At 39.5% G+C, this 23,839-nt stretch overlaps 1 long non-coding RNA gene across 1 annotated transcript; it reads left to right on the top strand.

The window, feature by feature from the left end:
• Window positions 1-19,749: 19,749 nt before the first annotated feature.
• LOC112193265 lies at window positions 19,750-20,967 on the top strand. The gene is made up of 2 exons (XR_002933818.2): window positions 19,750-19,951; window positions 20,346-20,967. It is a non-coding gene; the product is annotated as an uncharacterized LOC112193265 (long non-coding RNA).
• The last annotated feature ends 2,872 nt before the right edge of the window (window positions 20,968-23,839 follow it).

The raw sequence follows: 23,839 nt of genomic DNA, 5'->3' as shown, positions 1-23,839 counted from the left end.
AAATTCTCTATGCTTATAGGGCAAATCGCACCTATGAATAGCCAACGGATTCCATGCAAAAACGCATGTAGAGAACGGAAATGAGTTCCTTTGCAATGCCTCTAATGATTGCGAATAAAGGCGCATCTTAGAGAAGTTTATGGGTCTGTAGTGGACTTTGTGTCACTATTCGAGCTATTAAATCCAATAAAGTTATGAGAGAAGATCTCTTGGATTTAGACACATATCGGTTTTGTCACAACATGATAGGTCATCTTGGTCATGATATGATGATCCGTCTACTAAAGACTTCACATGGACATCTTTTCTATCGAGCGAAATGAAGCATGAATCCAAAGTTGATTCCTGGACTAAGTGTGACCGACGTTGCTGCCTAGGGCACCACCACTGTCCACTACCAGCCTAGGGTTAGCGTAGTCCCTATCCATGACACCATGGATGGCGTCCATCATGGTGATGGTGCCCCAGGTGATGCTACAATCACCAACTTGCTTCAAATAGCATTTCAGATGCTCAGGCCCAACCAAAATTCTCATTGGTTACTTCTAAAGCCTCTCGCTCGTTTTACAAAGCCCGTTCCTTAGGGAAATTAGGACTGAGACCGTCCCATGCAAAGGATATAAAAATACTCATTCTGTTCTTACATAGAATCCGTAGGGATTCTGTGGACTGTTTCAACCAACCTACGGACGTTTTAAATATTTCATGATGTTGGTTAACACGCAAACACGCTGGTCACTTGTTGTGCCATTGTCCACTTGTAAATACTACTTATGCTACACTCCTAGCACATATCATACAACAATAGGCTCACTCCCCGGATCATCCTATTCAGTCAATTGGATTTGACATTGCTAGAGAGTTTACATCGAAGACTTTCGATGGTTATTGCATTGGGATTGATGTTGGACATCATATTCCCATGAACACACCTAAATGGTCTCGCGGAAACGACTACGATGGTAGTCCAGACATTGGTGAGGCACACCAATCTCCTTACATCCGCTTGGGGTGATGCAATATCACATGCAGCTACGCTCATTCATCTACAACCTATCGCCACTCAATCTACCTCTGCGTTACAGCTAGTGACTAGGTACAAGTATCGTACTTACGCATATTTGAGTGTGCCACTTATGTGCCAATTGCGTCACCACAGCGCTCTATGACAGGTCCTTACAGACGAATGGGCAACCACGTTGGATTTAAGACTCCAACAATTGTCCGCCACTTAATGCCCTTGCAAGGCGATCTCATTGCCGCTAGATTTGCGGGTTGTTATTTTGATGAGACAGTCTTCCCGTCGTTAGGGGGAGATAAGAACACAGATGTTCAGCAGGAACGACAGGAATTTTTGTGGCCTGTCCCCAATATGTCTCATCTCGATCCCTGTTAAAGTGACGAGATCACACAAATATGCTGCAAACATGCCTGCAAGGAAGTACGTCCCTACAAGAAGACGTAGCGCCACCCTACACGGAGGTAGGCATGGTGCCAACGCCAAATAGAGTGGCACTCTAGCATTATAGGCCATGGCCCCAGCTAGGATGCGTGGGAGGCCCGTGGATTCGAAGGATACTTTGGCACATTCCAATCCTTTGATCATCAAGACTCAAAATCTGTCTCATGAGAATCTTCCGGATTATGGTTATCGTTGGGGGACGCCTCAACGTCAGAACCTATTCCTGAGAATATAGAGCTCTATGAAAATTACACTAGTGTACATGAGACGTGGAATAGAAACTCTACCATAATTGATGATGTAGTTGCGCATTTTGTTGCGCTTGAGTTTGTTGAGTCTGACGATATCGAACCACACTCCGTTGATGAATAAATGCCAACGTAGAGAAATCTGGCATAAATGGAAAGATGCGATCCACGTTAAGATGGATTCTCTAACGAAAAGGAAGGTTATTGAGCTAGTGACACCAACACCTCCTAACGTAAAACCTATTGACTAATGGGTATTCGTTAGAAAGCGTGATGAGAAAAAGAGATGGCAATCTCGCCTTATGGCGCAAGGATTCTCACAAAACACCCTGCAATGGACTACGATGAGACATATTCTCTCGTAATGGATGTCATTGCACTTCACTGCCCTGTCAGTTTAGTAGTTTCCGAATAACTGATTATGTAGCTTACAAATGTGATCACTACGTATCTCTATGGGGATCTAGATACGGAATATATATGAAGGTTCATGGTGAACTTCATTTACCCTAAGTGGCTCTAGACCACGGAGTGCGTTTACAATAGGTTGAAGCGCTCACTAAAATGACTACTTGATTGAGAAGGAATATGCCCACGCGTATCCATAACAAGTTTTGGATTCCATCGCGGTTCATGTTGGACATGATCTTCATTAGAAGCCCTTAAAGAGTTAAGGGAAACCGCTGAACACTTGAAATCCGAGTTTGAGATGAAGGATTTTGGGAGAACACGATTATGTCTCGATTTGGAACTTGAGCATCGTGTTGATAGATGCTTTGACAAGGTCAAGCCTTCAAGCACCCCATAATCGTTAGTAGTCTTGATCCTAAAAAGGATCCTCTTCGTTCAAAGGATGATGATGAAGATGCTCTAGGGGCAGAAATGTCCTAGTTAAGTACAATATGCGCATTATTGTACTTAGCTCAATGCACAAGACCGGACATCTCATTTGTCATGAACTTGTTAGCTACATATAGCTCTGCGCCAACGCGACGCCATTTGATTAGTGTAAAAGACATCTTTCGGTACTTGAGATGTACAATTGATATGGGCTTGTTCTATCCCTACAGAGATGATGATGGATTCAGACCCATCACACACCAAAAATGCCGCCAGTGCTGGCCTGCGTTCTTTATCCCCACCCCAAAACTGGATAAGTGTTTTGGAAGGTTTTGCTGATGTTGGGTATCTCTCTGACCCATACAAAGGTCATTCCTAAACTGGTTAAGTGTTCACCATGGGTAAACACCGTGATATCTTGGAGGTTTATAGAATAGACCCTAGTCGCTATATCTTCAAATAATGCAGAGATTCTTGCTCTTCACGAAGTGGTTCGTGAATGTATATGGATTGGATCCATAATTACGCATGTTCGAAAAAATTGTGATTTGAAGTCTACCATAGATGAGCCTACGAGTATTTGATGTTGCTTGTTTTGAACAAATGAAGCAAGGCTACATCAAAAGCGACAACACCAAGCATAATCAGCAACAACAGACTCTCCTCAAGATCAATTTGAACTAGATTCAATCTGAGGACAGTGTGGCAGGTTTGCTCACTAAGTCATTGCCTAAATTCCACTTTCGAGAAACGTGTTGGTAGCATCGTTTACGGAAGTTATCCGATCTCCCATGACCGTAGTCATTAGGGGGAAATGCAGACATCAGGGGGAGATGTCTACACGTATGGTCTCGAAACGTGAAGGGTGTGTTGTGCTTTTTTCCCCCTTCAACCAAGGTTATTTTTGTCCCACTAGATTTTTGTTACTCGGCAAGGTTTTTAGCCAGGCAACAAGAGAAGCACCGCATTTGGACAACACAAGGGGGAGTGTTCAAGTAAATCCCTAATTGTGTGTTTGGCCCAAACTCTAGGTTACTTGACCTAGTGGTAATAGAGTTTTAATTATAGATAATCTCATAGAATATCTTAGAGATATCCATTCAATGTATGATTATCTTTCCTTGTACAATTCAGATTTTATGCATTGTAATCCTCTATATAAAGAGGCCCCTATTATCAATGAGAATACACAGCGATTTTCTCTCAATCCTCGTTTCTCTAAAACAAAGATAACTTTTTGCTCGAACAATTAATAGGATTACTTAATAGAGATGGTAGGTAAATCTAGATATTCACTAAATTCAATTCTAGGTCTTTCTTTTAACCTAGTGTAATTTATTTTAGGGGAAATGATCATTTATCCAATTTCAGCTTAAAAATTGCCCACTTGCTCTACTAACAGTTTTTTAACCTCGTTTACCCAAAACACTCTAAGAGATTATTTCCCTAATACCCAATTAATTCTTTTTTATTTATTTTTGGGACTTTTTTGCCCTCTCCTTCTTTCTCATTTAGAGGGAGAAGTCATCCTCCACCTTGTCGGACTCCGGCAACCAGTGGCCATCTGCCGACTCCGGTGATGGGAATCCGGCGACCGGAATCAGGCGACCGTTCACCGGAATCCCGAATCTGGCTACCAGACTAGTGATGGGATTCCGGCATCTGATTTTATTGCCCCTAATAATGCCCAGTAATTATATTATTGCCCCCCAGTAACAAATTTATTAGGGATCAATAATTAATAAAAAATGAAGATGTTTATAATTTTGAAAGTTTTTGTAGGTTTATCCAAATAAATAATCTTATTATTACCCAGTAATAATCTTATTATTACCTCAATATGGTCGCAATAGACATGTATAACTCCTCAATAAAACCTTTTTTTTTCATTCTTCTTTCTTCTTTCCTTCCTGACATGTATAACTTTAGCCGGCTTGAGCACGCCATCCTCCCAGACTGGCAGTGGAGAATGTAATTGGGAGTTGGGACTCAATCCAAAAAAAAAAAAAAAGTTTGAAACCGGGCTACAGACCACACCACGGTAACGGCGATGCGAAGGCCGAGAGTGGTCAGAAAACAACGTCGTCCAGCACCTCAGCAAACGCAGCGCCTAACTCTGAAGAACTTCCTTCATAGAAGCTCGAAATCGGTGTCGTCGTCATCCTCTGACGCCTCGCTCAGCTTGCCTCTGCGATTGCGAGTCCGTCTCCATCTCCTCGCGCCTCTCGCTTTCGTCCTCGAGGCACGAGCACGACTACCTGTCCCGGATCTCCTCGTCGTCCTCAATATCGGGCAGAGATAGCGTTTGCCAGCTGTGGAGAAGGCGGCGGAGGAGCGAGTTCGATCTCCAGGAGGCGCTAACATTGTCGTTTTCATCGATTTCCGAGAGGACCCATTCCTTCTTGCTCCACGGCGATGGCGGTAGAGCCATTAGCGACGGGGATGGAGGCTAGCCGGGGGGGGGGGAGAGAGAGAGAGAGAGAGAGAGAGAGAGAGAGAGAGAGAGAGAGAGAGAGAGAGAGAGAGAGAGAGAGAGAGAGAGAGAGAGAGAGAGTCCGGATGAGTTTCAATTTGATTAATGAGGGTAAAATTGTCAGTAGTTGTTAGATTGGGTAAATGAGGTTAAAAAACTCTTAGTGGAGTAAGTGTGCAATTTTTAGCTTTCAATTTGATTAATGAGGGTAAAATTGTCAGTAGTTGTTAGATTGGGTAAATGAGGTTAAAAAACTCTTAGTGGAGTAAGTGTGCAATTTTTAGCCTAAAATCGGGTAAGTGGTCACAACCCCAATTTTCAATTTAGTTTAATCAAAAATTTGTAAAAGAAATATGAAAAATATGTGTTTTACGATTTTACCCATACTTTAATGGAATAATTGACATAAGTACTAAAATGGCTAACGGAGGGATAATACACTAGACTCCCTAAAAATTTGTAGGTACCAAAAAGTGCATTTCATGATAATTTAGGTATCATATAAAGATTTTATCCATAATCACAGTCGAAGTTGTAATTTCAGTACGTGGTAATATTAATGTCTGCAATCCATTTCTCTTGTACTGAAAGTGAAAACATGCATGCACCAGGCTCTTTGGTTTGTAATGTGCCCATCGTTCTAATTTATTTTAGATACGTGGCTTCTAGTTAGCCTGGTATCTTGCTATTATATATTTTCGATCACTCTGAATTCGAAACTAACGGCTGAAAAGTTTATGGAGTTCTCTAATATACTAGGGTCTCTCATCTTAGTTCTTCTCGTGCAACAGCGTGCATACTTAAAACAACGTTGTTTATTCATTAGCTTCTTATATATAGGAAATTGTAGGTAGAAAGCATTTAAAAGAAATTAAGAAACAAGAAAAAAGCAAGTACAAGTCATCATGGAGGTAGAGCACCCACTACCTAAAATCGAGGTTATGGATTCGAGTCATCATAGGAGTAGGAATGAAATCTTTTGATCTTCTTTTTATTAAAAAAAAAAAAAAAAAAAAACAAGTACGATACTTAGTTTGCTAATGGAGCACTAACTAATAGCTACCATTCCAAACTAGTACACCAAACTTCTATGCCACAAACCTGAGTTTGCTAATGGATATCTACGTAGAAACAAACCACCAACTGTTAAAGGTTAAGGCCACTAACCTCTTACGAGAACCAAGTTATTCTATTTGCTTGTTCTAGAGTACATATATATAACTAAATCCTAATCTGGTAACGCATAAGGCACTATACATATATAGTTTTTTTTTTTTTGAAGTACTATACATATATAGTTGGTGACGAATGACCGGTTTTGTTTAGCATTCAGCAAAATCAAGTACATTAATTCATGTGGCTAGAGAAGATAACTTTATTATAACATCATGTGTCATGACATGTTCATGATAATTAGCTAGCTAATTAAGCTAACTAGAGAAAATTAAGTGTTATTCTAGCTACTAGTGTGTCTTGAATAAGGATTAAAATCTTTCTCCATTGACATCGTTATCAGGCATGTTGGAGGATAATACTAATTCTATGGGAATAAGTACTATACTGTGGATGTATTGGGTGATCAAAAGTTATCATAAGCGGCGTGCAATGCTAACTAGAGACTCTACTTGACTAAGATTTCAGACCTTAATTTAATGTCATATTTGATTGTTGTTACATTTTTGTCAGTTTATTTATTTATCAAAATATTTAATCAAAAATATCATTTTAACCATCTAACATTTCAAACCTAATTGATTCTCCTTTTAGGATTACAAATATAAAACGTCAGCCATTTTAGAGAGTTATTTTGGTATGCTTTATTTTCATGTTTGTGTATCTCTTTTGAATGATGGAAACTTGAAAGAGTGAAATATGGTGTGGGAGTGATCAAATATTTTGGACCCGCCATTATGATAAATAAGTCTGCTATGAATGCAGTAATGATTACGACTATATGATAGGTCTAGCCTCAGATTTCATCCAGAAATCAGAGGTGACCCTGTGGTGCCCACCTTAGGAACAAGTTTACAGAAAATTCGGCTGAATCACCCCTAAAGATGGACTTTCCCAAAACTTGTAAAAAAAAAACACTTTACACTTCTAAAAACAAATACCATCCTTAACTACTGCTGGAGTTTACATGCTCCTCATAATCACGACTATTTCATAATAGTCAATTGAATATCTGAAATTTAACATATTTCCAAATACATAGATATAACCCTACACTTTAAAATATTAATCACATAAGTTATCAGAGCAATCGAAATAAGAAAAATGAAATCAAATTACACGTAGGTTAAATAAGTCACCTACAATCAAAATACAACCGCAGCTAATGCTATGCTTCAACTCTTAATGTGCCGAACCAGCTAATCTGCAGACTGCCCATTTTAAACCGAATGGCTCAGGAAAAAGTAATTAAAAACGTTAGAGAAAGGGGACGAAAATAAATAATCAAAAATAAAAGGAAATCGAGAACTCACTACTTTCCCACTTGTACGCTTACAAAATTAACGATGCATGTAAGTTTTTACGAAAAATACTTGAAAGAATAAAACAGACCAACCCGCTAGTCAAAAATAATAAAGCATAAATAGGGGAAGACAATAGCCATACAAGTGAAGCTCCCTGGCTCGGTGATAACCTCCCAGGCTAAGGTATTCCCAAACTCGCTCCCATATCTTCACGCCACTAAGGCGGAGAGGAAAATGGGCTTTCATGATACCGTCTCTAGTGTAGAACCCCGTACTTTTTCTTGTTTATTTTAATTTTGTCGCATAACGTATGAAACTACGTATTGGTAAGGTACAAAAGTATTAGCGCTTAGGTTAAGACTTTGAGGCCATTTTAAAGGGTTAGGAATTTAGAGAAAATCCAATTTGGGACTAAGAAACTATTTTTAAAGTATCGAGGCTTAGGACAAGCTCGAAAAATTTTCCCGAAATGATTCGGTGAAGTGTCGGAGAAATAAGGATGTTTGAAGTATATTTTCGGAGTGCGCACTTGAGGGAAATTAAGAGAAAAATGAAAATGGAGCAGCCCAATCCCACTTGGCCCAAAAGGAGGGGTAGATTAGTCTTTTCGCACTCATTAAAAGGGAGATGTATTTAAGCAACACACTCTCTCAAACCCCAGCCTCAAGCATCATTTTCTCACTTTCCTCTCTCTCTCTCTCTCTCTCTCTCTCTCTCTCTCTCTCTCTCTCTCTCTCTCTCTCTCTCTCTCTCTCTTCAGCTCTCCCTCTCTCTCCGGACGCCGCAGTCGCCGGAGCCCCAATCTTCACCAAAATTTTCAGATTTTCTCATCTTCATTCCCTCTTCCCTAAACCCTAAAATCATGAAATTTGGCCATTCAATCCTCCAAAAACCCTAGAACCCGAAGCCAATTTGGGGTTTTTTGTGATTTCTTTATTCTAGGTTCAAATCAAGGTAATCTTACTCCTAATCTAGCCTCTATTCATCCGATCTATACTTATTTCCTCCCAAATTTGTGTTTTTGATTTTGATTTGTGATTTTGGTGCATGAACCTGATTTTCTCTTAAACCAAAAGTCTTGGCTATGGGTTTGGCAAGAATTTGTGGTAAGGATCTATCCCATGCAACCTTGTTTCGAATTTTTGGTTGTGATGTTGATTTTGGACGGATTTGTAGGTGAAGAAGGCCAAGGAGGAGGAATAGGTTGTGAGTTTTGAAGAAGAAAGGGTAAGGAATGAGTTTTGGACAAACCCTAGAATTTTTGGAATTTGTTGTGTTGATTTTGATTTTTGTTGAATTATTTTGTTAGTGGAAAATTGTGAAAAATAGATATTTGAGGAGGGTTTAATTAGTAGGATTTTATTAGCCTAGTTTTCAAAGTGTTGGAATTTGGTGTTGAAGGTTTTGGGGATTGTTGTTGTGTAATTTTGGCCAAAAGAAAAAGAAAAGGAAGAAGAAAAGAAATGTCTTTATTTTGGAAGAAAAAGAAAATAAAGAAAATGTGTAAAAGTTGAATTAATTGAGTTTTACTGTGGTAAGGTGGTAAAAAGTGAAGAAGGTGAAAGTAAAGGTAAATTCGGTAAAAAGGAGGTAAAAAGATAAAGGTGAAAGTGAGGAGGTAAGAATTATGGTAAAAGTAAAAAGGTGAAAAAGGAGGAGTAAATGGATAAAAGTATAAGTAAAACTTTATTTATAATTATTTACTTATTTATTTTTAATAAATAAGAAATAATAGTAAATAAAAGGATACTCGGTCAAAAGTCAGTAGTCAAAGGTCAAAAGAACTCTGAGAGTTTATCAGGGTTGACCGACCTCGTAAAACGAGAGGATCGACTCGACTTTGGTCACTTGGATTGACGATAGTTTAATGAAGCGATCATGACGTTTTTCCTTTTTAAGAAATAAGTTAGTTTCTCAAATTGGTAAAAGTTGAAAGAAATAATAAATGACCTCATTGAAATAAAGGAATTTAGGAGAAATTATTAGGTGCTCCAGTCAAACCACCTTGGATTGCCAAGTGGTATGACGCCCCAATGAAAATTTGACACGTGGTTTCCACTAAAATCTAATTAACTCAGTCATTTATTAAAAAGACCATTCAAGGCTTTTACTCTCGGCTTCGTTCTTCATGATCCTGCTAATGAAAAATTTTCTCGAACTCTATATCCCATCAACACTATCATCAAGATCCTCCTGCTACACCTGCCCTATCCTTAAAAAGCCATCGGATTATATTCTTAAGATCGGAAATTCTAATTTGATTTGAATTCAAATACTTGATGATTATTATAAAGCAAGATCGATCAAACCTGTGGATATAGCCTCAGTGAAATCCTCGGCACTGATGACCAAAGCTTCTAGCTAGAAAAATCAATTAGATTACACAGATTGACCTCTCATATCCAAAAACTCCTGAACTCAGTAAGTTTTTGAAGGATTGCAACTTATCCAATTAAATTCCAAATACAATTCAAATTTGAAGGACCCAATCAATATTGGGGGACATATAACATATTTTAAGATTAATTGGTTCACTCTCCCAACATTGGTTATAGTTGCAGAAGACAGTTATGCAAATTATGGATAATGATGAGGTTGGAGGATGAAGACGAAGAGATAATGAATAAAAGGTCATTCAAGGAGGACCCAAAATGGTCTTTTCCCAAATAAGGAGAAAGAGTTTACATTTTAATTCAATAAATTGAAAACCACGTGTCAATGTCTGATTGATTCGTTAAACCAGGTCAAATGCTAGCATGGACTGACAAGAGCACTCAAAAATTTCTCGGGATTTAGTATGCACGATTACTTAGAGTTGATCATGATGTTTACCTCGATAATTACTTATAAACTAAGTAATGGTTCAGGAAACACGATCGTTAAGGAAGCTTAAGCGGAAAACACCAGTGTGTGGAATACGCCGGCATTTCCAGGTAGGGTGAGTTGTCCCTTCCTTGTTAAAGGTTTTTCGATATACGTGGAATGTTCTAGTATAATGGTATGTTGCTTGCAAGTACGTTTTTGGTTGTTCATTAGTCGATGTCTTATGATACCTGTGTTTTCATAATTCCTAATTGCGAAAACCGAGGCTAGACTTGCATGTTGAGATACTGTACCCATTGTATGTTTGTGCTTGCGACCTGAAAGTGAATGGGACCTAGATGCGTTGATTCCTAGGGATCCCACGCTGTCGATAACTGTGAACCTCCGGAAGGGGCTGTGCTCCTATGTTTGTTGAGGAAGGGTGAGTACTGACAGTGAACCAGTCATAGGACACTCAGGGCCAGGAAATGGACACTTTCGCTACTTATAGTCACAAGGACTACAGAGTAGTTGGCCGGTTCTTGAAGGATGACGAACCGGGTCGATCACCGATTTGTTTTAGTTTAGCCGGCAGGTAAGTCTCTCGGAGCTCCAAGTTGTGTGAAGCATGCTGCATATGATTTCCTGAAAAAGGATAACGATGATTGTTTTTGTTTGCATTTGTTTTACTCGATTTTACAAATGCGTGCAATCTATATTCTAGTAGCTATGTTTTACCTACTAGTTTTCAAACCTAACTAAGGTTGGGTCGGCCCCTATTGGGCTAGCGAGGACGAAATGCTGACCCCTATATTTCAGGTTACCACGAGGTCACTCCGAAAGATTTGGACTAGAAGTGGGTTGTTGGCCGAGTCCATGTGTTGCTGTCCCTATTGCTTGAAGTTCTTCCCTTTTGGTACTCTATCGATTTACTCGTTTTTCTTTCAATGTTGAACTCTGCGAGGTCCGCCTACTTGGGAGCACGCCTCACCCTTTGTTTTATTGTTGTTGTTGAACTCTTCTCATTTCGGTTATGATATAAGCCCTAAGGCGTCACAGTGCACTTGCCCACTTTATTTTTGAAACATTTTTAGACTTGTTAATTTGAATATTGGGTTGTTGATCGAAAGTCCTTTCTTAAAAGTTTTCTTTGTCTCCTATTTACTAAAATTTGCATTTCAAAAAGTCTTGTAGTATTAAGTTGGTAGGTCTATGGTACGTCTACGACGTATCGAGCTCCTATTGGCTTAATAATACGGCACTGTGGTATACCCACTCAGGTCGCCACATCTAAGATGGCACTGCATCACCACAGAGGCTGAAAGGGATATCATGACCCTACCATGAAGGTAGTAGTACTCACATCACCTCGAAAGTCGGAGACAACATGCTGGCATGATAATATAATCACAATCATGTATGGCGATGGATAACAATCGAAAATAGAAATCAGTAAACTTCCCCAAAATCTCGCAACAAAATAATAATCGCAAATCAATACATAATTAGTAAATTTGCGTATTATACTGGAATAGTATGTGAACAACGTACTGTACATATAAAACATCCGTTTTCCGTATCAATTGCAAAGATATAGAAAAATTTGCCATTTTTTTCATAGGAACCAAATTGTACTCTTATTAAACATCAAGGCGTATTAAACAGAGAAATAAAGGTGGAAAAGAAGAAAAAGAAGGAAAAAAAGTCGGGTTGACCAGACTGTTAAAGAGAAAAGAGGTTGGGATTTCAATTTCTTTGTTCTGCCGCTGCTACAACAAAAACTAAAAGGCCAGTTTCATTCGTCAAAGTGAAGCCAAGAGCGAAGAAAACTTAATAGTTTGAATCAAGCAATTTGGGTGAAAGTTTGAATCAAGCAATTTGGGTGAAACTTTTCCTAAAACGGAGGATCTGATGTATACCCGGAATGAAAACAACAAACAATTGCAGCTTGAATCAAAATCCCAAGCAAATGGCAGCTTGAATCAAAATCCCAAGCAAATTGCAGTTCAAATCAAAACCCCAAGCAAAACACAATAGCAGATCTGGTGCACAGATGCTCTTTGCAAAGAAAAATATCATCTATAGCTTATCTTCGGTTTTGTTGTTTCTTTTTATCCTTTATCCCAATGTGAATTGGGTTTTTGTTATGGGTTTTGACTTTGAGATAGATAAAATCAAGTGGGATACTAAACATGATAAGAAGTTTATAACTAATTAAAGAATGTTAATGCTCAGAATACCGTCACTTGGTGTCAGCTTCTGATAACGTGGACGAGGGTCCCAATCTTCCGATATCTTTACAAGGTTGTGAAATGACGCTACCTGTCAAATGAAATACATCGACGTCAAGAGGGAAGATCGTGATTGGTTGTATTCGCTCCTCCGATGCCAAAGTTAGACAATATTTTGACAGAGTATCCGTAGGTAAGTATTCAATGCGTAGTAAATGAAGGGAGAGAAATTGATCTTTTATAGGTGAAGTGAGAACTAATCTCAGTCTTGGTTTCGATGTAGGATTAATATGCTTTAGTCTGAAGGCTTTGAACATTCCTCAGGGGACAACTTTGAGTGGCGCGTGGTGGCACATCAAAGCTTGGTTTGGCCTGAGGCTGGTTTGTCATTAGAGGTTGGCATGCAGTGTTTACGGGGGTCCGACAATGGGAGGTGGACTCCAATATGTGTTGGTTATCACCTATAGTACCATGTATGTACAAGTCCCTAGTCAAGGAGGGATTTCTGGTTGGGGAGTTACTGCCGCTAAGGCAAAGCCCCAGGCAATATGTCGGGCATAATCAATGCGAGTGCACCGTCAACCATGACTTTGTCTAAGTGAGCGCTTTTGCCATTTTGGGTGGGCCCTTGCTTGGTGTTGAGTAAAAATTGTACACAGTGAGCGAAAATGTCACTCAACATAATTTTACTCGTATTCATTAAAAGAATAGAGTTTTTATTATTTTGGGTTCGACCCATTCTAGACAGAATGTGTCTCATATCTTATAACAGGGGAAAACCCTTTTATTCCATTTATGAAGAAACCAATTGATGAGATGTGTGTTTGTTTGTTTTTACAGCTGCACCCGGATATTTGAGTGGGTTGCCTACATACCCTTGGAAAATGATCAAGCCACTCGTAATTCAAGATCGAGTTTCAATGAGTGAATAACTCATTGCAGGGCTTTGATTTTGAAATAAGAGTAGTGTTTGGGACGAATTTGGTTTAAGTGGACCAGGGATTCGATTTTGTATTTAGGACGCGGTTGAATCTAGATAGATTTGGTTTTAGATTGCCTACATACCCTTTGCGGGATCAAACCACATGTAGTTCCGGTATTTGAGGTTTAAATGGGTAGGTGACCTATTTATTTTGAATTTGTATTTGGGAGGGAGTTTAAATCCCTTGAATTTGGTTTGGACTTTATTTGTGTTATATAGGAATGAATTTGATTTTTCTGGTGTTGGAAAAATTTGACAGGAGTCAGTGATTTATTTGGGACTGGCCGAATTTGACTGTTGGAGTCAAGGATTCTGTTTAGAGTTGCAGTTGCATCTAGTGGGTCGCTAGACTGCCTACATACCCTGTGAAGGGATCAAACCTGTCATGCCCCCGATTTTACACACATGAAAATCGATATATATAACCCCATAATTATATATGCGTGAACGTCCAGTCATCAATACAAAGTACCTGAAATCTTTTTCCCTTAAACTTACACACATATTGATGTCCTGAACCCTCAAAGTTAATATACACTCGCATCCAAAGAGTTATATATTACACAAGCTTACGAATTAAATTGTCAACAACAAAATAAAACGTAAAGGCTGCTCAGAGTAACTATACAACGGAAGTCCTTATCAAAAGTAAAGTCACAAAGGTGGCTTCCTACCATAAAGCTGCTAGCTCGCTGCCTCAACCTCGATTATCCTAACCTGCAAGATTAACCCCTACACCGTTTGAATGGTGTACCGGGTTGCCACACAACAAACCCGGTAAGCCTTTGCAAGCCCGTATGAGTAACTCAAAACCACACATGCACAACTCGCCTAACGAGGAAACCCATCAACTCGTAAAAAGGAACACACACCATGTTTTCCCAAAACAGCACATTCTTTTCCCAAAAGAAACAATAAAGGTTACACCGTGACCAAATCATATAAATTGAAACTCTGACAATTAAATATGATAAACAAGTCCTCCCAGGAAATTTAAAAGAAAGAATCCCCGAAACTCCCTTTTAAAACACATTCTCAAATCAACACAAGTCACCCCGTGACAAAATCATAATAATTGAAACTCTGACAATTAAATATGATAAACAAGTCCTCCCAGGACATTTAAAAGAAAGAATCCCCGAAACTCCCTTTTAAAACACATTCTCAAATCAACACAAGTCACCCCGTGACAAAATCATAATAATTGAAACTCTGACAATTAAATATGATAAACAAGTCCTCCCATGACATTTAAAAGAAAGAATCCCCGAAACTCCCTTTTAAAAACACGTACTCATGAGCATCAGATAGCTCCCCGCTACCCCCATGATGTACTATGGCAACAGACTAGAGCTCTAACTGATCGTATCCACAAACCCGGCCAAAGGCGTGAAGTCCCGATATATATGCCTGAGGTTACTCCCAGCAACCCCAAATCCTCAGACCTCCCAGGTCGTCAGATCAAAACCTTTCAAAATGGTCACTCAGGACCCAAAAGTTACTCAACTCACACAAAAGGAGATGTCACCCCGTGACCTCCAATCATCAGACCTCCCCGGTCTTCAGATCAAAACATTAAATCAAACCAAAATGAGAAATCACAACCTGTGACTCTCTGATCCTCTTACCCCCGGTCGTTAGATCAAAACATTCAAATCACATCAAAGCAACTCACACCAAATCTTGACACTTTTCAAAACAATAGAAATTCCCAATTCCCACAAAATGTTTCCCGAAAAGTCAAGCCCCCAAACAATAGAATGAAACCCATCAATACCTATTGCTTCAATTCACTCATCAACCCACAAGAATATACATAATCCACGTAAATATATATATAAGTGGTCATTCACTCAGGAAGGCCACTAATACTAACTATAGTTTGCAGTTAACTAAATAACTCTCAAAACAATAAGGTCAACCCGTTCGTGAATGAACTTAGTGAGATTACTCACCTCGAACTCCTGCTGCGTCTTCAATACAGAACTGAACCAAAACTATCACCAACAACTCGTCCAAATACTTCGTCAAGTACCTAATCACAATCGGTTTCCACTTAATAATAATTCACAAACGATTTAAGTCCGAAACCCCTGTTTTGAACTAAAATCCCCAAAGTGGCGCCAATCGAGGAAAAACCACATCCGAGACCTCCCAAAGTCTCCGGAATACGTCCACGATCGACTTGTGGTTTGCGATCGATGTGACCAAACCACAAGTCGATCGGACGCTCAAATCCTCACAGATAGAATAAATTGATCGGTATGAAACTACAAAAATCATAACAATTCCAAACGAACTCCAAAACTTGCATATTATATATCAAAACGCTCGTATCAACGAGTAGAACATATATAATACTAAAAATAGTTCCTTAAGTGGCCGGAACACCGCCGGAACGCCGCCACAGACGGTGGCGCACCGCCGCCGGCCAAAACTCAATATTTCACAAAACTCCCAACATCAAAATTCTTCATCTAAACATGCTTGTGAACATTCATAACAGGCTCGAAGTCAGAAAACAAGCTTAATGGATCGAAAACTACCTCACAAGCCGTGAACAGTAATCCAATCCGAGTTGATCGAAGTTTCACGTGAATCGATCCAAACAACCACCAAGGATCGATCAACGAGGCTGCTCTGAGCTCAACCAAGAAGACTTTAAGCCTCACCGACGTCGGAACAAGGATTTCCGACCGGGTCCGAAAACGCCAACCTGCACCGCCTTCTACCGCCGCCACCACCGAGAATCGGTGCTAGAGGACACCACAGGGACGACCAGACGGAGGAGACGAACTGATCTGGAAAGTTTCGTCGCCGGAGACCGCCGCAGTTCGCCGGAAAAGTCGGGTCGGATCGTCCGGGTTCGGGTTGGGTCAGAAGGAAAATTTCGTTTCTGAAGGTAGCAGCCGAGAGAGAAGAGAGAGAAAGGAAAATTGGTTTTCCGGAAAAGGAAACCAAATGAAAATAGTAAGTTTCCAACTTGGGAAACTTCTATTTATACCAAAATGGAAATTCCTTCCAATGGCCATAACTTCCTCATACGAACTCCGATTCTCGCGTTCCACATATCCACGAACTCGTATCGACGTCCTCTACAACTTTCGTGAAGGAAGTTTTCAGAGAATCCCAACAAATAAAAAGTCAACCTTCGCGCCACCCCTAAAGTCACACTTTTCAAATAGAATTTCGTCCGAAACATTTCCGCTCCGTCCACGAGCCACGAAACCGTCCAACAACCATAAATTAGATTCTGGAAATTCCTCGGAAAATAATTACGAATTTTCGGGGCATCACAAAACCATTGTAATTCATAGGTTTGAGTTTTTGGTTTTGTACCAAGTGATCAACATATATTTTAGTAAATTTGTCAACTGAATATCTTAAGTGGACACCCCAATTTTGGTAAAGTTGTCGACAATCTCCGAAGCTTGTATCATTTGATGATGAATATTTAATCTAGACACCCATCAAGACGAGCTTTGAGATTGGAGTCGAAGATTTAATGTGGACTTTTGTAGAGTGGGCTTGCTTCCATTTTTTTGTAGGAGGCCCAACTTTGTTTGAGAATTGTCTGGAAAGCTATTAAATTAATGGATATATTTATTTGAACAATAATCCATTAACTTATTTATTTATGTTCTCTATCCTTTTTTTATTTTGGTGTCAATTGCCTAGCAAAATTCCATACACAACTTTGGCTTTAGACTTTTGGTCGTGTTAAAAAATAAGCACCGTGTAGTTCAAGTGGGATTCATAATTCCCTTTCATAATACTTAAAGCGGTGGACTTTGTCTTTAATTTGCCTCTGAGAGATTATTCAGAGCACCGCCGTGCACTTGCACCAACACAAATGAATGGTTAGATTGCATTAAATACACTTTTTATTTATTAAAAATAAAGTTGATAATAAATATCAAGGGTTGAGATTATTTTATAAGGGTTGGGTCACTTGCACCGTCGGTGCATAGAATAATTTCCATTTGCCTCTTCACTTCTTTCATATGTTTCCACTTTAGCTAGAGAATTCATCCTTGTTTCTTAGATGAATCCGTGTCCCATCATTAATTAAGATGGTGGAGCAGTGGAGTTTGATATTTAACAAAGATGTCAGATAGCCATTAGCTATGTAGCTTCTTCGATTTTCTTCTTTTGATGGTAGTAGTGCAATAGTTATCTTTCATTTGCAGACATAGTTTTGAAAAGGAACACCATAAGGACTTGTTTCTTTGCAGACGCCATACAAGCCATTGCTTCACAGAGGTCCCACAATTTTGAGGCTTTGACATGTATTTTGCTAGGATTGAATAGACATGTTCAATCCTCCGTATAAGCTGGCCAATTCATTCTCCCCTCCATTTATATAGTTTGCGTGCAATGAATGCTCATATGCTTGAGTGAGAGGCACCACCCACTATGCTAGGTTTAATTCACTTTGCTTTCACCACCTATGCACAGAACGCACCGCCATATAGACATCGAACGAAATGAATCACCATGCATGGTCTAGCTCACTTTGCTTTCACTGCCTATACGCAGGACACACCTCCATATAGACATCGAAAAACAAAGTGAGCAAGGAGTGAAACTACGGCTGCGAATGAGGGCTTGATATCGACTTAGTGTCTTGCCTGGAAGCCATTGGTGAGAGAGCAACGAGGGACTCTTGGGGAGAGAATAGACCATCAACTTCTTATTTAGGAGTTGATCACCTATTAGCTTTCCACTGCTGAATATTTGTAGCTTCTCGTGGTCTCTTCTTAGCTTCAGATTAATTTTCTCTTCTTCCCTTGCTCATAGTCTTTTTCTTCTCTCCTCTGTGTGTTTCCCACTGCTCTCTCCTTTGTCTATTTTTTTTCTTTTTCTCTTTTGTTGCTTATTCTACCTAGCCTGGCCTCTCTGCTTTTTCCCTCCTCTCTCTCTTTTTTACTTCCCCTTTCGTTCCTCCTCCAGTTTAAGGCTTTATTTATAGAGCAAACAAATGGATAAGATAGAGATGAGATGACTGTGGTTTGAATTTTCAAATCATTTGTTATTCAATATCAAATACAACCATTTTGACCATGCCAACTCCTTTATCTTTGCAGCTCGTCTTTCATATGTTTCCCCACCTTAGAGATAAGCCTAGCATTTAACTTCAGAAGACAATAGAGTTGATAGCTAGCTCCTTTATAAATTTGAATTAGATCTTATCATGATTAGGAACTCAACTACTAACACCTTGACACTTGTATGAATGAGAAGATGTGCTTCCTTCTTTGGCATTCAACCATCTTGATTTAAATTGACTCTGTGTGTATTTTTTAAACAAACAGATGGAATTTGTTTTGATGTTCGGGTCACAAACATCCACAAAGCCATATATTGAGCTTTAAAAATTTTGATCTTAACACTTGGCCCTCCAGGGAGTCCCCCACTCCCCGACTAAGAAAGACCTCCATTTGGTCAAACAATTGTTTAGTGAGGAGAGCTGCCTTTGGGCTTCAGCTAGCGAGCCTAATCTTTCATTGCCTAAATGTCGGGAGTTAACGGCCTGATCAATGGCTGCCATAGGCTATGTTAACTTGTCCTTCACTCTTTTTTGAAGGAGAAGCTTAACTGCAATGCCTCGTGGAGGTCATTGTCATTGCCGGTAGGTGAAAATTTGAGTTGCCAGATCTTTCGCGCTAAGTGTGAACTTAGCGGGATAAATCTCGTTAATGGGATATTGGGCTAAGTAGGAACTTGGCGGAATAGGCCATGTTAACGGAATATTCGGCTAAGTAGGAACTTATTTGAATAGACCTTGTTAACGAGATACAAGGTTCATTGTTGACGAACATGTCTCGATGGCGGATGGCAGAGTTATTTGATGAAAGACATGTCTAATTAGCTGAGGGGCAGAGTTGTTTCATGAAAAACATGTCTAAATGGCAGAGGGCAGAGGGCAGAGGTCGTTGGGGGAGAACATGTCTCAATGGCGGAGGACAAGGCCTGTTGGCGGAGTTGTTTTGAATTTTGAATGGGGTAAAGACTCTGAGTTATCCTCTAATAGGGTGGGGTGACACGTGGCTCTTATTAATTGGCTTGGCGTGCATCGACAAGTCGCTTCGTCATAAATAGGGCTCATTATTATATGGGAAACCGATGCGATGACTCGGTTAAGCTAAGTAAATAATGGGGTCGTGGGCCACGTGGCACGATCTTCTGAGGCAGTTCCTTTTGCTTCTACCGTCACGGAGGAATTTTATTTAAAGAGAGAAATGGAGAAGGTTTTCACTCTTTGCTTCAATTAAAAACTTTTACCCATCTTCAACCTTTGAACACGAGTTTTGAACTAGAGAGATGATCAAGAGGGGGAAATCAGAGAGGAGGATCGACGAGGGGTGAGAAGTAGAGTTTGGTTCCTCGGCATTCGGTTGTGTTCGGTTGTGGTTTTACTTTTGCCTCGTCTCAGGTTAGTATCGAATCGCTGACTTCTTCTTATGCTTTTTTGGTTTCTCTTGTATTTGTCCTGTAATTTGCTTTATCAGGGTGAAATCGAATGTGCTATCATGCCCTTTTGTGGTGTTTTTTCCTTTGTGCCTAAAGGTTTTGGGTATAGTACTCATTAGGTTATGGGCTATTAATTTTTCTGGGTTTATAGGTTTGAATGTTTGTGTTCTTGAAAATAGAATTAGAGCAGGATAGGTTGGATCAAACTTGATTGCTAACTTCTAAGTTAGAGCGTTTGTAGGGGATGCCGGTTATCACTAACATCTCAAGCAGTGAAGAATCAAGGTCTAATTTTTCGCCACTTAGTCCTTCGAAAAGGGCATTTATTGACTCGTTGCATCGTTCTACTTTTGTAGGATGTAAGTTTGGAGAACCGCTACACGTAGCCCCTTTACAATCAATTTCACCGCCATGTATGACCCTGCGTCGAAATGAGGAGCATGAGGTTGCCCGACAAAGGGAAGAGGAAGAATATGAGATTAGTGAGGTGTGTCAGCATTTCTGGCCAGATTGATGAGGGTGACGAATTTGTTGATGAAGGGCAAAGTTCCCATTCTGCGAACTTCTCTTGGACTCTTGGTGATGGCACTGGGGTGCATTATGTTCGCAAAGTCCCTCTCCTGAAGCTCCATTTTTTGAATGTGCTTGGTTTGTTTGTTTTTTTTTTTTTGACATCTTCAGGAATAAGAATACCAGTGTCATTTGTCATGTTAAGGTAGAAATCAATCAGGAACCAGGCGCTCATTCCCTAAACCCAGGCTACTAGAAATAGGAGATGATAGTTTTGCTTATTCTCTTTAACATCCCACTTGCTATTGTAGACAAGTATGCATACAAGTATAGAACCCACGCAAACATATAAACAATAACAAAGATCTTCTGTGCCAAGGTCTCCGGCTCTGGCATAAAATCATTTCTTTTTCTGCAGTGTCCGACTTTTAGTTTTGATTTTCTTCAGAGTCTGACTTTTAGTTTTTATATGATGTTTCTTTATGTGATCTTCAGAGTCTGACTTTTAGTTTTGTCTAGGTCTATGTACCCTGCATACACAATTGGTTCTGCTATGTAATCTTCTTCTAGGTGGTTACGATAGCTCTCATCAAAGGTAGACGCCTCCACCGCACGTACTCCCCACTTACCGCACATCCAACAGTGAGCCGCTGTAGGCTGCAATAACTCATAACCACACAAGTCACATATTACTAGATAGTCAGGGCCAACAGTTGCACCAGGTGGAACACACTCCAAGTACGGGCAACTAATAATGTGTTGGTGATCATCACCACAAATCTGCCATCCTTCTTTTTTGATGACTCTGGCGGCAGCCTTTAGATCTTCTTCAGAGTACTTCTCCTTCTCCTTGCCCACTGCTGGTCTCACTGTGATTCCAGAAGCATCCATATCTAGGGTTATTTTGGTGCTGGGGTGAATGAGATCAAGTGGTCACGGATGTACAAACTTCTTCTAGTCTATCTTGAAGGTAGGTATTTATAGACAAAACATAATCCTATCCTATTAGGAATAGAAATCTTAATCAAACTAGTATAACACGTCTTAAACTAGGAAACATGTATATTGCAATTTACCTCCCTCAAGCTGAGAATGCATGAAATAGTTTTTCCTCCGTAGTACATTCTACACCCATTTTCTAGTTTTATATCCATTGTTTTTATTTTTTTAACGGAATTGTTTTTATTCCTAGAAATGGGATCCGCATATCTTAACAGCTTAACTCATGCTTTATCGTTAGGGCAGATAAATGCACATGCATTATAGTACATTATGCAGCACATGCATCAATCGTAGAGACATGAATATTATGTTATTATCTTGCAGCAGTTGACAATAACTTTGATTTATGATCTCTTCCTAAATTATACTGGGGTGAATGAGATCGAGTAGTCACGACGTACAATGTTCTTCTCTCCTTTTATAGAAAAATAATAATAATAATAATAATAATAAAATAAATAAATTGAAAATCCCATAATTTTATTATGTCACGAACTTCAGAATCACTATGAGGCTCTGCCATTCGCCCATTTGCAACCATTAAAAGATTATAATGCTTGACATTGTAAATGATGGAAAGAAGTTGTCCATATATAAAGTGAACGAGTGCAAGTAATTTACATACAATAGGTGGAGCATCTACCTACCAACACAAAATCAAATGAGAAATCAGCAAGCTAGTTGTGTCAAAATCAGGCTGAGTTTGCACAAGTACTGATTCAAATCCACACGAGACCATCTCTTCTATGGCTCCTTCATAAAAACAATGATAGAGCTCAGTGGGAGCAACAGTGCATGATTAATCTTATTCATCTGCAATGCTCCAAAACAACCCGAATAGAGAGAGGATGGCCAGGATGAACAGATAGGCAATCTTGAAGATGCGTTGTTTTTTCTCCCAGCTCAGCAGGTTGTAGATCTCAATCACATCTGCCAAGTGCCGCCCCTTCATGTACGAATTGACGTTATAATATAGGCGCGGGAGAGCCAATGGAAGCATAAATCAATGTCTCGTTATAAAAAGAATGACGCAGAAAACTCCTTGAACGATAAACTCTGGCAAAACAGTACGGTTTATCCGAGATGATGAATCATATGAGTTGATGTAATCGTCCTCGAGGTCCATTAGGCACAAAAGCTGATAACCCACAAGGCATAAGAGAGTTAAGATGAAGGAGATACTCAAAAAAGCCATGTCCATAGCATCTCCATCACAGAACACGTCTTTCTCTCGGTATTGGTCTGTCTGTGATTTGGTCTTCTCGGTAGAAATCGGCTTCTGGTTTTCGTTGGTGCAATCGGAAATCAAAATCTTGTTTCTTCTTCTCTTCTATCTTGAAGGTAGGTATTTATAGACGATATTATGACTAAACATAATCTATGTGGAATAGAAGTCCTAATCAAAACCACTTGGCGCATGTAGTAAAGTTGGTCGAGCTACCTAGTATGGAACTCCTCATATTTGGAGTTTGAGTCTCAACTCCCACCAGTTTGTGACCAGCAACGTTTGAGGGGCCTTCAAGTTCGTGTGCCTACAGTGGGAGATTAGTCTGACTTTACTGAGATACTCTCGTGAACCTCGGTCCGAATCTTGACTGGGTGGGTGTGTTATCAACTTGCTAACGTAACAACTATAAGTCAAAAAAAGAAGTTCTAATCAAAATAAAAATAGAAAACCTAATCAAACTAGGAAAGAAAACCTGCAACATATGTTGAAGAAACATGGATGAAATCGTTTTGCCCTCCTTGTACATTCTCCACCCATTTTCTAGTTTTTATATCTATGATAATTACAACTAGCATTTCGTGAAGCAATCTCACAACCTTCCACTTAAAAATGAGAGACTTATGTTACTAGATCAAATGGTAATAAGCTGCAATATGGATTAGTTAGGCTAATTGGATTAAACATGGGGTATTTTACCATGCTTCGACTCAAGTTGGGAATTAACCTCCATATAAGGCTGACGTACATACACATTGCTCCCATCTTGTTATTGGATAAAGCAAAGTTTGTCCATTGATTCTAAGTCAAGTCGAGTGGTGCTGGTATTAGTCATGAGGAACAAAACAACATTTTTGATAGAATTCACAAAGCTGAATGATGAGGGCACCCAATGGCTTTGTCCTGGACTACCCGTTGGTGAGATTTCAGAATGAGAAATGTTAGTAACCTTCCCCATTTATTAACCGCTATGTGTCCTCTTTTGTCACTCAAAACCATAATATTAATTTTGTCAAAGCTGAATTTCATTTCTTCCAAATATACCTCTAATTATTGCTTATTAACAGCTTTATTATTTTTCTTCTTTTTACTTAAACTCTCTCTCTCCCTCCC

This window comes from Rosa chinensis, chromosome 3 (assembly GCF_002994745.2).
Source record: "Rosa chinensis cultivar Old Blush chromosome 3, RchiOBHm-V2, whole genome shotgun sequence".
In the NCBI taxonomy this organism is placed as follows: domain Eukaryota; kingdom Viridiplantae; phylum Streptophyta; class Magnoliopsida; order Rosales; family Rosaceae; genus Rosa; species Rosa chinensis.
Note: the sequence above shows the minus strand (reverse complement) of the source record. Positions and strands in the feature narration are given on the sequence as shown.